This window comes from Haemaphysalis longicornis, unplaced genomic scaffold (assembly GCF_048455015.1).
Source record: "Haemaphysalis longicornis isolate Haplotype H1 unplaced genomic scaffold, Haemaphysalis longicornis Haplotype H1 scaffold_11, whole genome shotgun sequence".
Taxonomy (NCBI): Eukaryota; Metazoa; Arthropoda; class Arachnida; order Ixodida; family Ixodidae; genus Haemaphysalis; species Haemaphysalis longicornis.
In genome coordinates this window covers 81,050,808-81,065,233 of record NW_027526214.1, presented here as the reverse complement: position 1 = coordinate 81,065,233, position 14,426 = coordinate 81,050,808, and the positions used below count along the sequence as shown (strand labels likewise).

The 14,426-nt window shown below is 48.7% G+C and overlaps 1 pseudogene; it reads right to left on the bottom strand.

The window, feature by feature from the left end:
- Nucleotides 1-6,397: 6,397 nt before the first annotated feature.
- Nucleotides 6,398-10,852, bottom strand: LOC144160698 (RNA polymerase-associated protein Rtf1-like; annotated as a pseudogene).
- Between the last annotated feature and the right edge of the window lie 3,574 nt (nucleotides 10,853-14,426).

Below are 14,426 nucleotides of genomic sequence, written 5' to 3'. Positions count from 1 at the left end.
ATCTTCTTGAGAAGGAAAAGAGCACGTAGCTGAAAGCTCACGTAACGCGGTAACGTACTCATTGATTGCTTCACCGACTTGCTGCACGCGCCTACCGAAACGGTGCCGTTCGACCACAGCATTGTTTGTTGTCGTGAAGTGCGCATGCAGCGCTGCGACAGCGATATCGTACGAAGACGCTTACTGCTTTGTCTGAGTAGTGCCCTTGATAGCTCCAGATTCTGTATCAGTAGTTGATTGCTCACCGGGCTTAACGTTGGCCGAGGATGGCAACGGCAGAGTGTGAAATATGCGCTGGCCTTCGACGCCGAGGCTGTGGAGTAGAAGAGCCTTGCGACGGTCCGGCTCGCAGTCCCAGGCATCCGATGCGAGCAGAAAATTCTCGAAGACACGGATCCATTGCGGCCAGGGAACAACAGGACGGCCAGGCGTGGGCAGGAACGGGGGCGGTGGTGCCAGTCCGGAAACACTCATGGCGGAGAAAACAGTTGGCGAAAATTGCGAAAATCACGCCCCCTCCTAAACGAGCATCCTCGTCGCCAATGTAGAGGCGGCGTGTGCCGCCGATGAATGAACGACTAGACAACTTCAGTGCACATCGGAACAAAAGACCCTTTATTCCAAGTTGCGCATGCTTATATACCTAAACAACACTGGCGCCACCGGCGGCAGTGATCGCGAAACCGAAACCAAATAGACAAATATACAACAGGTACGTAATGTTCGCTCAATTTGAGTGCTTTCTAGTGGCGCTGAGCGCTCTTGCTTCTGTGCGTTGCGCCTCAAAAGCTCAATTGTAAGTTAATTAAAATAAATGCTCATGATAAGCGAAAGAAATTAAATGTTTATGGTATGGGAACTTGCAAACTATAAACAAGCTTCTCTTCAAAGAACAGAAATAACGCTGGTTTAAGGGCAGAATCCAGCCGCAATAATTCTTCCGATTGCGGATATCCAAATAAAATGCATTACTCGCAATACTTTTATTTTGAATTACCGTTGTACCGCAATCGCATCACTGTCGGACTCACACTCACACATCACAAATCGCGATTTAAAACACATGAACATCATTTCCAGTGAAGTTGAGACCCCGGTTGCGTAAACTCTATGTATCCTTGAAGCATCAACACCCTTTTGGTAGTTTTTCTTTTTCCTTGTGTTCCTATATTGGTGCGTAGCTGTATCTGCACATGGCTTGCAGGCTACAGTTGTCAGGGCAGCTCTGGAACAACCCTACTTGCACTGGGCAGACTAAGTATTTGAGCAGTCAAACGTGGTTTCTTTGAGGAGCTAGGCAACGAAAAATTGAAATAGTGTTTTGTCAATACAGAAAAACCATTACAAGGAAGGAATGCGTGAAAACGCCTTATTACCACTGGGCTAAAAGATAATGAAGGAAGCCGGGCCACCACTTTATCATCTGTAATAAAGGCTGTAGGGATTTATTATCCAGCGCTTAAACTTGCACCTGGGTGTTCGCATTTCTTGCTGAAAAAAACTGCGCTGAAACGTTTATAGCGAAATCTATTTTGCCAGAAAGCCACAGAATGTTAACCCATGACTTGAAAAAAATTGCTCAAGCAAATAGAAATAAGGGCAGGATGAATGGTTTTCTGAGTTTTAGAGTGTAACCCGCCCGCTGTGCCTTCAATTGTCATTTTTTAGTCCATTATTCAGTACTACTGCAATATATACTCAATCACAGCACACAGATCTGGCAAAAAGCAAAACCAAGTGCATAAAAACGTCGTGCGCCTATTTGAAAAAAAAAACACTTAACGCAGCCGAAAAAAACTATTGGAGGTTTTACGTGTTATCTTAAGCCTTACAAGACTTTTTACACGTTCGAGCGTCAGAGTCAAAACAATCTCTAAGGGTGTTAGAGAGTGTTGAATACACTTTTAGGGACAAATAATGAACAATAAGCTTGAGTAATGTGTGAGTGGTGCTGTTTATTTCAGACGTGTGAAGTGAGTGGCTTACTACAAGATGATGTTGGTTGTTTACAGGCGCAAGGTCAAGAGACGGCAAAAAGGTGCATAAAAACTAAAAAGAGGTAGGAATATGTATAAATCAAATCCCAGAAGACATTTTTGGTCAGATTCCAGCTATATATGTGAAGAGCCGAGGTGGAATCGCGTCAAAAATAAATGATATGAAAAAGGTACCACCTGTTTGAGTGCGCAAAATAGAAACAGGAGACTGTCTGCTAAAAGTATGTGGCGTAGTTAAATATGTGGCGTTTACAGTCGATGGAAGTGTATGCGTCGAGTTGCGTCGACTTGCGTGTATTTATTGATGCTGTCGATTTCGGGTAGGCCCTCTATACTCCTGCCGCTTGAAACTTATGCAGATCGATTAAGCAGATAAGACGGTGGTAAATGTGTGACATATGTGTACCGCCGCCAAGACGACTTCTGGGAAACTGTACCGTGTCGGTGGGGTATGGTGCCAAGTGTGTATTCGTTACGTGTAGATTGTCTGCCTGTTCTCTCTAGTGTGCTTGCCATGTATACGACCTGCCATGTATACGACCATGTATACGACCGTGGACCCGCCTCGTGTGCCAAACAAATTTTATTTCACCACCAGTCACCCCACGAGGCCTTCAGCGATGTTTATGATGTTTTTACCGCCAGCGTAGGATGATATAATGTGCGAGTTGAAAGAAAGGCAGAAACAGTACAAGGCAAATAGGAAGGTTAATCAAGAAATGAATGCAAAGAGAAACGACTATCCGGCAGGCTGCGCTACATATGTTATTGGCAACAATGGCAAAATATAAAAAATTAGTGCCGTTCACTTTGGAATCATCTTTATTCCGTCAACCAACTTTCTCTTATTCCCCACCCCCTAGTTCTGCCTTCGTCGTCTTCGGCTGTCCACACTCTCCGCGGGCCTGTGTTCGTCCGCCTACATCGTGTAGACAGACATGTTTCTGATGACTGCGACTTCCGAAGTTGTGATATCCGTCCTATACAAAACGGTATTCAAAAACCATTTGTGGATGCTGTCTCCATGACTTCAGATGGCCAGGTACGGCTTGTTCTTAGGTTGGCACATACTTTTTGCCCGAATGCGAACTCAACCGGACAAATAGCCGAAATATTCGCGTTGTGATGCTTGTCGAAGAAACGTTTGATCACATGCTTATGCTGAGATTTCTTGCTCAGCTGTCGTTTTCGTTTGTTGATGTATAAGCTTTGTCGTCAGACCAAAGATCTAGTCAGCTGGCAGGTTTGACGGCGGGCCAAAACCTCCATTATGAGGCCGTCACCCAAACCTACTTGAGGGCGACCGGCAGTGCTGTGTGACCACCACCTCCAGACATCCTTTTCAACCCCGGGGAAGTTAGGGTAGGATTGTATTTACTGAATATTATCTCATTAAAGCCATTATCCGCGGGTGATATGGTGCTGCAAACTTTCGCGTAATGCCTTTACTTTCCGCCCAGCATGTCATGGTTCAATTTCTGAAAGGAGGTTTATTATCAGACACAATGTACTTTACACCCATACACATCTCTCTGTTCAAAAGCGGTATTACAGTATTAGGCTCCACTTTTCTTCGTTTTGCAGCCACTATGCTTGAGCCTTCATCGATATACCGCAAGAAAAACTGTGTCTTATAACGCATTCACATTTCTTTATCAGCTCCCCAAAATCGACATACACTGTCTGAAATAGCACTTTGGATGAACTGGTACAGCAATAGTGTGGATGCTCTTTTTGAAGTTTGTCTGGCTGAGTTGGCACAAGGGGCGGAAACCGACGTATGTGCTTCCATCTATTTTCATGTGTTGCCGTTAAAACCTCTTAGGTTCACCAGAAGGTATCCGGACCTCCTGAATCTGGACTGTCATGGTTGAGATCCAGAACATTCCTGCTTAGTGTAGGTGGAACGTACAATCGTACGTCTGTGCACTGCAGGTTTTCTGTACCTTCCCAACACCCCAGAGCATTCCATCCACTGACTTGTTCACCGTTCTTGCAGGTAAGGTTAACACGAACGCGAGAGAGACAATCAGCATCGGAGAGACTCTGCCCGAGTTTGTGCAATACTTCAAAATCAAAACTGCTGCAATTCGATATCCAACGAGGTAGTGGCTGGCTTTCTTGCAGGATACATTGCCTCCAATCATGCATAGGGTTTGTTTAATTGTGTTTTGCTTCACCGCCCGGCTGCGAAGGTCTGTTTATCGGTGTTGTCTGTGTGCCAAGGGAGTAGCGTGTTCTGTTCTTCTTTCTGGGCCGCAGGTGTTCTCTCTTCTGCTAGGGAGTACGTTGTGAACAAACGTGAGCAGCCTAAAATATTCTTCGTTGATCTACAGTGTTCTGGACACAATTCGACTATTCGAGAAACCCTCGCGCGAGTAATAAATTCCTGGAAAGCAGATGCCACGGCTTTCGAATCGTCGACGCTCGCCCTCGCGTGTCACTTTGCTGACTGCCGCTTCACCGCCGGTATTCTTTGAGTTGTTATGGGAGCACAAGTTCGCTCCAATAAACTTGTATTCCTTGAAGACAACTGCGTCGTCTTTGGCTTCGTGACATCTGGTAGAGGTGCGGGGTAGGGTTACGGCGAACAGTTGAAGAGCGCTGGTCCTCACTTGGTGTTGGAGAAGCAATCTTCGATTTCAGTAGGGCGCTGGCCGGGTCGGGGGCTTGGAGCATCGACTTGAAGCTCAAAAAGCTCCACCAGTGGTTTCTGGTAGGGCGACAAAAGCTCGTACGTACAGCAGATTTTTTTGGGACCGAGATGAAAGCTTGAATGAGAAGCAGGCATTTCTCGAGGGTACTCGAAATCACTATTACCACAAAGCCCTGCTGCGGGTTCGGCACCACCCGCTCTCAATCAAAGATCCACACGGCATCTTCTGAATGAAAGCTAAAGTCGCCAAAGGGTAGGGGGAGGGCTGCTGTATGCAGAAAGCGTAAAGATCGTTTGCGTCAAGAAAGAGGATGCGGGAAATTTGCTACTGGGGGTAAAATAGTGTCTCAGAGGATCAATGGTGACAATATGAAGAGCTGCTGCATTGATTACGCCACCACGCAGCCCTTTGTAAAAAATCTAATTCGGTCTGGGTCGGGTAGGAGTTACAAGTTAATTTTGTACCTTTTTTTATTGCGCACGCATTGCGTATGTTGCCAGTGATGGCAAGCTAACAAAATAGAGACGATTGAGGCCGCATGTGTCATTATTGTATTGCCGGAAATTAGCCATGACATCGCATAAGATGATGAGGTCAACCTTCATGAATGAGGCACTTTTATCACCCAACGTCTCGCTATTCTAGGACGAGAACACCCGATCCGTGCTCTGGTAGTCATTCAGGAACACATTTTCGTCCTTGAGCCGATTGTAAAATGCTTCCCTGGCCGGATGTTTCGGTTCAGCACCGGGACAAAGTCGATCAGGTAATCTTTGCATATCGGGTTCTTGCCCAGGCGAAAAAGGTAATCTTCCAGATACACGAGTGTAAGGTAGCTAAAGAATCGGATCCCCTTTTTAAATATTTGTTGCAATCGTGTCGACACTGGCGTTAAGGAAGGCTAATAGTCGATCACCTATAAGGGACCGATATGTACACTGTTAAACGCTTCCCACAAGCTTTGTAAACAGTTAATCACGACACTGTCAGAGCGATCGGCGTGGCGCAGCATAGATGAAATGCGCATGACAGATTGTGACAATTTTGAGGAAGCGTGGATTTGTGACGGGGGCTCACTTTTAAGGTGCCCGTAATGTGTTCATGATGTCTAACATTATTCGTTTTGGCGAACGATCCTTTGCACCCCGCTCAATGTGTAGCCTGTAGAGACAGCGAAGAGAACGACCCCCACGTTACCTGCTCGAACACCTCTTGGTTCCCCTCTTTCTTTTGCGTGCTCACGCGCATGCTCCCGCTGCCTTCCCTCTTCGTCCTCTTCTGTGGTTGAGCTGCGAGGCGGATGGCGCTTCCCGCCACTGCTTCCTGCGGGAAACGCAACGTCCTCCCGGCCCCGCCGAGTGGTCGGCCGACTCCAACGGGTATAACTGTTGAGCGGCCCGCCGTACTTGGCCGTTTGGGAAGTGACTGTAAAGTATCTGTCGATGCCATCCGTACCAGTAAACGCCTCAACCACTCTGCCGAGCTTCCATTGCAGCGCCGGCACTTTATCGTCCTGGATGATTACCATGTCGCCAACACGTAGTCGGAATGATGATGAAGGCTGGCAGTGATGAGCGGAACGCAGAAGGAAATATTCGTCCTTCCAACGCTTCTATTGTCGGCGCAGAAGCTCATCTCTGTACTTCACCCTTCGAGGTAAGTCATGCGTGGCAGAGGAAGGCAAACCGTCGGCCGTTCAAGGTCGTAGTCCCACAGTGCGCTTGCCGGTTAAAAGTGCTTTCATCACGGGCAGACCACTGACCACCGGTTCCTCCAGCTTAATCTTGAGGGTGACGCAACCGGAGCTGGCTTCACATCCGTACCCTGAGTCTTGGTGTCCAGGCTTGGCGCACACTTCCGTCTCGTGAACGGGTCGTCCGCCTTCTCCTTGTAAAGCTTCGCCTCCTCCATAATCGCACGCTCAATCTCCGCGACGTTCTTCAGACGGTTCCGTTCGTTGAGGTAGCTGATGGCGCTGATTGTTCTCATGAGCTGCTTGTCCAGCTCCCTGTCACGTTCCTCCAGCTGGTCCTGTTCTCCCGCCAACCTCTGTGCTTCTTTCTGGTCTCCCTTCAGCATAGCAATCCCCTTCTGCTTCATGAGCTGCGTCTTTCACACCGCATAGTTGCGTGGATTTCGCTTGAAATGCTGCTTCTCTCTCACGATGGCCTCGACGTCGGACTCCTTGTACTGGTAGTTGAGTGCGTCCTGTACTTCGTTCAGCTTCCGCGCCACCTCTTGTGTTCTCGGAAACGCGATCCCTTCGAGGTTCATCACTTCTCTCCACTTCTGAAACTGTGAGTCGTAGAAGTCTTGGTCGGACACAGACTCGAGCCGGAAGACCATCTCCTGCTTGCCATGCTTCAGCTTCAGTTTCTTGTTGGTGCGGGACCATCCCAGAGCGTACACTTTGGCCGTATCGACCCCGCCGGAGATTGTGGTGACCCTGTAGACGGCGCGCGCGTTGTTAGAGCCGACGCCGATGCGCAAGAAGGAGCCAATTACCGTTTTGGCAAAGTACGGGGCATGCACCCAATGCTCCAGCTTGTGGCGCGACAGACGGATCTTGCTGACTTCTTTCTTTGTGGCGCAATTTGTGGCTCGGCCTCCTCTTCATCTTCCGATGATGAGGACGAAGATGACGAAGAATGGCACCGTTCTGACGCGTCGCCACCAGCCTTACTGGCCTCTTTGTCATCTGTGTCGGAAGTGTCATCAGCGTCGTTATCCGAATAAATGTCGCTGGCTTTGAGCTTCCTAGCCGCCTGGGCGTGGGTTCAGTGAACTAGAATATTGTAATAGTGGCAAAAGCAAGGGCATTTTAAATAGGAGGCAGTGAAGCTAAAAAACCGGAAATTCGCAAGGGGCGCTGCCGTCGATTACTAGAGGGTAAATACTGTAGTGGATACAGTCACCGCCTGCAACTCGTTGGGCCTGGGTTTGAATCCCGGCGCATGCCCATTTTTTGTTTTTTCTAAACCCGTGAAAATGAATAAAAGCAAATGCTGTGTGCCAAACAGCGACTGATTTAATGCTTGTTTTGATTAATGAAAACAAAAAATCTGCAGAAGTTCACAGAACTGTCTGCTAATGCCTGGCGTTCTTGTGCCACTTGTGTTGAGTGTGAGTTCTGTGCAGCCAAATATGAGTTAAAATCCCGGTGTGTGCCCATTTTTTCTTTTTTAAAACCCCATGAACACGAATAAAAGCAAATTGTCTGTGCCTTTCACCGACTAATTTAATGCTTGTGTTGAATAATTACAGTGAAAACAATCTGCAGAAATTCACAGAATTGTCTACTAATGCCTAGCGTTAATGTGCCACTTGTATTGAGTGAGTTCTTTGCAGCAACACATGAGTCTGAGTAGCGAAAGTCGTTGGTTTATTTTATTCTTTTTAAGTTTTGTTTGTTTCTTTTTTCGGATGATGCAAATTTTAGAATTATAGTGATGAAGCACCTTTAGTTGGCTGATAACACTTTTTTACCGAATGTGCAAGGCGTACTGCAGAGTTTGACCATTTACGCTGTTTTTTATTCGCATTTCTGATGTTCTTTTGTGGGCTTTTGTGTTTATTCTTCGGTTGTGGAAGGAAATGTGTAAGATGCATATTTTTGATTTTGTGAGATAGTGTTTGTGAAAATTATTTTTATTTCTTTTTATCTTTAATTTTTCAAGTAGCTTTCCCACCAATTATCCCCATTTACGCTATTGTAACAATTAGAGCCGGTTTTTTTTACCAAATCTGAATTTTTGTAGAAATGCAGGGTGTTACACGGTCCTGGCTGCGGAGGTACTTCGCAAGGAATGCTACCCATTACAATTTAGGCACAGAGAATCGCGTAGTCTTGCTCTCGGCGAAATGGTTTAGTGGGGCGTGAGCGCATATGACGGTTGTACAGTTGCCCCAATTGCCAATGCCTCCCTTCCCCTACCAAAGGCGCCTACTTGTAAAAATGTGGAATATTTGACTGGACTGTTCCCAAGCAGCTTTCGCTTCTCAAAGTTGCGCTCGGAAGAAAATTCATCCTCAAGACCTCGCATGACAAGCTCTCATTCGGGATAGCCTGCATTTTCTTTGGCATTAATAACCTGCCTTCCTTCTCGCATTGAAAAAAAAAAGAAGTGGAGGGAAAGGAACATTGGGCCACGCAGCCTTTCTTGCGGCAATGGTGTCACAGGTCACACGTTCGTTTAAGCTTTTGAGCTCTTGTGACATAAAATAGCAGGCGCTAGCATTTTTTTCTTCAAGGACAAATACACACAAAGAATGACGGGCTCTACCTTTTGGAGGGAGAGTTTTGCAGGGGTCGCCCTGTTTCCCGAAATTATTGGTTTTCTCTGGGGTGGATGGAAGAATGGCACGCCCATCCTTACGACGACCGAGACTGGGTTTTTTAAAATCGATGCAACAAAAGAGAGCCTAGACTGCTACTTCCACCACAATTTGATCCGTCATTATACAAAATGTTCTTGTTAGCGGCGCCAAGATATCTGAGCGAAGAAGCGCCAATGAACGAATCCATGTTAGAAACGCCAAAGTTGAAGCGATGACATGAATTGAAAAGCATATAAACTGCATAGTGAAGTTTGTTTCTAAGTTATAAATTCATTTAATTTATAGTTTTGTGTTTTATTTATGTTTAAAATGTATTCATATGTTCTGAATCACCTTTGACCGCGCCGAGGTCTCAAAGTTTGCTTCGCGATCTCCTTCCACCTTCTGGTTACAAATGCATTCGATCAGACTCCTACACGTTACACCGCTGCTTGTTATCTTAAGCCACTGCCGGGTTAAAACGCGTGTTTCAGGAAGTTTCGCGCTTCAACGCATTTGGAGCCTCTGAAGTCGCTATAAGTACGCACGCGAACAAAAACTTGGCGCACAGCCACGAACTTCTCGCTTTTTTTGACGCCTCGCGCGTCAAAAACATGCGCATTAAGTTGGCTTTGCTGCATGGGCTCTTGATGTGAGGACATCGAGAGAGAAAGAGAGAGAGAGAGAGAAAATACGAAATGGGGGGCGGGAGGTGCATAGGGCCGCCGCGACGTCCAGTTCCCGCGACGAAGGGCACCGAAAAATGTATGAAATCGTAACGTAATACAGCTAGGCTATGAAAACATACATGTTATCCTGACCCTAAGTGTGGTTAAGGCATCTTGTTCGTGCGCTTCATGCATATACAAAAAAAACCTAGCTGTCCGACACCGAGATTCGAATCCATGAATTCTGTTTGGGAGGCGGACACTATATCCACTACACTACGTCCCGTCCAGTATTCCGCCGCGGCGCCCCTAGCGGATTTCCGTGTTTCTGGCTTCAAGAATCCTCCCCTTCAAACGACTTGCGCTTCTCCTTATCCTCTTCCTTCTTCTGTGGCTGCTCTGGCTGATGTTCAACCCGCTGAAGTTGCCCTTGCAGCCTGCATTCGGCTACACTTGTGTTCGGGGATGACGTGAGCCCTGGTGTGTTAATCATGAGCGGTACTACGTAGCGACCTGCGCTTTTGTGTACTGCAGTACTAAACTGTAGGAGCGCCGGGTGTTTTTTGACGTCATGCTCCTCGTCGGCGTTGCTGATACCGATGGCATACAACCGCCATATCTCCGATGGGTCTCCCGGTCGGACCTCCATGCGCGAATTGTCAATAGAAGCCAAGAATATTGCAGTTGCACTGGTGGTACGTGGTGTCACACGATGGCAGACGTTAGTGTACGTTCCTTGAACAACCCAACCGAATATTGTCTCCACGGCACACAGGGTGTCGGCGAAGCGCTCGATACGTCCGGTTACAATCCCCCAGGAATTGTCAGAGCCGATCAACACGCTTATCACGAATTCCTGAGGTTTATCGTCTTGGGGATTGTCGGCTAAGGGTAAATTCCGGTAACGCAGCTTTGCAATAACGGTGCTATTTATGGCCGGGCCCCTCACTGTACAGACCTTTCGCAATTCCAGAGCTTAGAGGGCAAGCTCATGCGATTCAAAGCGGTCACAGAGAGTTATGTTCACCCTTCGGCATTTGTACTGGCGTGGGCGGTTGCACTTGGCAAATGTAAACACGGCCAAATCCTCAGTTCCAGTGCTGGGCAGAGACAGTTGCTGCGACACGTCTTGACGGCCGAAGAACCGTTGGCCTCCGGTGTCAAGCAGTATCCGTACCAGAAAGCGCTCGCGGTTTCTGGACGCCCATACCATGGTGGTTTGGAGCAACATGGGTAACGAAGAAGTGCGGCTTGCAGGAGCTGTTGTCACCTGCCTTCCTTCTTGTATTTCCAAGTCTCGATTTTAGCTCCTATAGGAGTAGGTGGTCGGTGAGTGTCCGTTGCTGCTCGTCCCCAAAGGCCGCACAGTGTAGAAATATGGCGCCCTGAGCAGTGTTTGCACCTGAGCCATGCTGTGGCTCGGCAATTACGGGCAATGTAGCCCTTCTTCCCACACTTGAAACAGCAATGGTTCCTGGACAGACCTCGGCGCTGTTCCTCGCTGACAGTGTGGCCTGGCACCTACGTCTCGCGTGTCCTGGAACGTCGCAGAGGGAGCACTTATTCTGCGGAGCCATGGGCGAATCGGCACCTGGCGATGCGGACCGTGCAGCCAGTGCTAGGGAAGATGGTATTCGAGGCGGTGTCACATTGCGGTTAGCTGGCAACCTCCGTGAAGTGGGTTTCTCGCGTGACACTCGACTCTCCTCTCTGCTTTCTACCTCCACTTGCAGGAACTTCAGAATGGCCTTGACTTGCTGTTCTCGTCATTCCGCCGCAGCATCTGCTCCGCCCATATCGGTATTCGTGCGCTTGCGGTACAGGATTGCCAGATCGTGTGGTAGTGAGCGCATCCGCACTTGGGGTAGAACGACCACGTAAACTGCAGACGGCATGCCAAGGCTATCCCAACAGCCGGTACGGAATTTGGTTTGCGTATAGAGGTCTCGCAGACATGAAACTTCAGGCGATGACTCGATTGGTTCGATAGGAAGGAGGCTGTTTATGTGGTCATCCATGAGGACATCCTTTCGGCCATAGCGTTCGCTGAGGACCTTGACGGCAATCTTATAATTTACGTCAATCAGGCGTATACCTTCGATTGCCCGCTTTGCCGAGCCGGCCAGGTAAGTCTTCAATACTGAAACTTTTCAATGTCGTTGAGATCAGAATGAGCGTGTATTATCGCATCATAGTGCTCCCAAAAGCCCTGCCATTCACGGGTCTCGCTGGCAAAGACGGGTATTTGAAGCTTTGGCAAATTTAAGCGCAGACCCGGAGCTCGTGTCCTAGCGTGAGCGGCGGCATTTTCGCTGATAAGCTCCGTGTCAGCAGCTTCGATGGCGTTGCTGGACTCTTAGATAGTCCCCGCAAGCCTCTGTAGCTGGCCTTCAGTCACCGGAGCACCAGCCTTTGTGCGCGCTATCATGGCGAAACAAAGCTTGCTAAAGCGTGGTCGATCTTCTCACGGTAATCTATTCCACCCCGATTTCTTCATCAGACGCCTCACCATCAAGGGAGTCGGCGATCTGGCTGTCCATTTCCGCGACAGCGGACTCTTTAGAGTGAAGCCCGTTGTTAATTTCCTGGAGGTCGCATAATGACGGTTGGGCGCTCTACCGCAGGATATCGCTGGCTACGGTCAGAAGTCGGGTGGTAGAAGCAGGAAGAATGCCCCGCTGCCTGCGCAGCTTCTCCATGCTCGGTAACGTATCTGTGCGAGGGATGCCGGCCTTGTCCCGGGTTTTACGACACCAGAAATGCAGACACAGCGAAGATATGGAGACCCGCGTTACCTGCTCGAACACCTCATGGTTCCCCTATTTCCTCCTTTTTTTATTAAGGGGACAATGACGACGAAGTGCTTCTCAGCGGATCGCTGCTCTGTCAGTCTTCTAACTTTTTGCGTTTTTTAGCGTTTATCTCGCCGGAACGCCGCTCCCTTGTAGCGGAAATGATGGAAGTGCAACCTGAGACACTCCGCCAGGTAACGCGCCGTCGGATAGTGCAAAGCCAAGGAAGCGAATCTGCCTCCAGAGTTAAGCGGGCTGCGAGGACACCGAGCTGTATTCTGCACCCAGCCATGACAGCACTGACGACATCCTCGAGTTGGTTGTCGGGAAAAAGGCGAAAACAAGGCTGCGGGTGGTAGCTTCGCGGTCAATTGGAGCGTCCTTAACGTCAAACGCATCGACGGTAACTACCCCGGCAAGGCCCACGGTTCATACCGTCTTGTTTGTGCCCGAGTCCCCGAACGTCAACCTCAGCATGCTCAATCGGTAAGCGATTTCTGTTGCCTTGGAAGCGATTCTGCCGGGGAGCATTAGGGAGGTCAAAATAAACACACGAAATAATATTTTGGCCATAGACTTCCAGCATTCAGCTGCAGTTAAAGCGTTACATCAACTGACAGTACTGGGAGAACTGAAAGTTCGAGCCTACATATCTGCAGGCCAGGGAGCTTCCGTGGGCGTCATCTATGACGTCGACGTCTCCATTCCAGATGCCGACTTACCCATTCAAATTAAACCAGCGACGGAAGGCACGACCATCAAGCAGGTTACTCGCCTGGGAAAATCAAGTTGCGTTAAGCTTGTTTTCCAAGGTGACTGCATTCCGGCATACGTGAAAGTTGCCCACTTTCGGTCCGCAGTTTGACCTTTCGTGCCGAAACCATTACAGTGCCACAAATGCCTGAAGATCGGCCATGTAAGCAGTGTTACGAGTCGGGAAAGCCGATCTTCAGGGTTTATTGGCGCCGTGGAGAGAGCGACGCAAAGCCGTGCACGGTCGTTCAAGCGCAGCGTTCCGAACTCCCCGCGTGTGCCTGCTGCATTCCCCGTGTGTGCCAACGTGCCACTTTCTTCTCGTCGCCTCTATCATCATCCCCATGTTGGCGGTAAATTACAAATCCGCAACATCCTCCGCGCCCACCAAATGCTCATTCGCATAGGCACAAAAGCAGACATTTGAAGTAGTCAAGTACATTCTTTACCGCGCACTAGCTGAACTTGTCAGGTCCTAGTGTGAGCGTTCTTAATACACTTTGCCGATTGTCCAAACATATTGCTGACTCCGTCACTGTGTAGCGCTTTGGTCGCAGCAGTTTGCAGCATGAAAAGTGAACACAATTCACCACGTCCGAAAACTTCACGCTTTGTCGGGCTGTAGCCTCCCCGTCACTCTCGCCTATTTCAGCGGAAGCCTTGCCGACTCCACAGTGAAGAAGTCGCTTATGAGCATAGTCAATGGAGTGGTTACAACGGTCATCTGTGGGTTCCAGTAGCCGGCGTTTCTTTTCTTGTGAGGAGCAGTTGAGATTCCTTCCTTTTTCAAGGTGGCCCTTCGCTATTTTTCCTGCGTGGTCATCGCTCTTGCCTTGCCTCACAGACTTATCGTGAGGTCTTGTGCCTTCGTTTGAAGAAAGTCGTCGAGGTAACCTATGAGGTCTGGATAGGGCATTCTTGGCGTCGTCGGCCATAGAGACTGGTGTGGACTCATATCGCACTTCAACGTCATGGCGCACTTTCACCAACCCAATGGAACCTTTGAACTTGCGCAATGCATCTTCATCGGGATGCGAGTTCGGAGTGTTCTTGACACCAGCAGTGCTAACCTCCCAAAACCCCCGAACAGAGCAAGATCGGTCCTCATTGTCGTGCGTGTCTGTGCGGAGAACACAGACGAGAGTGCTGCCTTTGCATCTATTGCTCTCTTGCAGAGATAACGGTCCTTGTAAGGTCCATCCCAGGCTTGTGCTGACGGCAACCAAAGCAGGATTCGTTTCT